Consider the following 1,173-nt stretch of genomic DNA (forward strand, 5'->3'; position numbering starts at 1 on the left):
CTTTGACATATTTTTTAATAAAAACAGTATGCATTGGATTTTGGCCATTATTTGGGAAAGTGAAATATATTTTCTTAATCCTCTCCCTCACCCAGTACAGTTTCCAGATCTAGAAAAGGCATTATCGAGGTAATTTTGTTTTTCCTGCAACATTTGATGAGAACTTTTGATAATCTGTGGTCTTATATCAGTTTATTTACATGATGCAAGGCATTGAAAAGTTTTAATTCTGAAACTGTTAGGGGCAATCACAAGCCATCCAAAGCAAAATTTCTAAGTGTAAGCACTTTTTTGTGCTTTCGTAATTATGGTTAATAAGTAGTTTAGTTCAGTTGTAATTTTTTTCTTTGGAACAGGGGTCTCCTAAGAAACCTGGTGGCACGGCATGCGCTTATATAGTCATGCGCTACATGAAAGAAATTATCAACGACAGTAGATTGACTTTTACTACAAAGGTGTGCATCCTTGTTTTGGCATTGGGATTATATAAAGGTCCACTTTTCATTTTATAAAAATAAAGTTTGTTTGAATTTTTCAGTGGCTACAGAAGACTCAGATGTGTTACACCGAGGAGCAGCTTGATGAAGTACGTGTTGAAGCTCTCAAATATATCCAAGAGCACATCTAAACAGTTTCTAATGCTACTTTAGTTTTGGATAGGTTGTGTAGATCTGAACATTTGATATTATGATTGTCGACTAGCTAGTGCATGTAGTTATTTAGGAGTTGGTTTTGCGGATTGATAGATGTTTGTTTTACGGATTGGTAGATGTTGGTTATCCGGATTGATGATGTCGATTTTGCGGATTAATATTTGTTGGACGTATGTTGTGAATGGTATTTATGGCCCGATTGCGGATATTTCAAATGCGCGTGCAATTTTAAAATTTTGTGTTTGCGTATATAGACATTAGTTTTATTTATGATGCCTTGAAAAGTAATGTCTATTGGTAACATCCACATCATATTTTTTGTAAAACTGATGTCTAAAACTTTTATTAACATCAATTTTTTCATTGCAAAAGCGATGTCTACAAATATAATATACATCACTTCTATAAATAAAAAGATGATGTTGAAAATAGTATGATATCATTTTTTTATAAATAAAACCGATGTCTATATAGAAAAAGACATCACCTAAAAGTGATGTCTAAGATGCAATAACACATC

Source organism: Apium graveolens, unplaced genomic scaffold (genome assembly GCF_009905375.1).
Source record: "Apium graveolens cultivar Ventura unplaced genomic scaffold, ASM990537v1 ctg31, whole genome shotgun sequence".
Taxonomy (NCBI): domain Eukaryota; kingdom Viridiplantae; phylum Streptophyta; class Magnoliopsida; order Apiales; family Apiaceae; genus Apium; species Apium graveolens.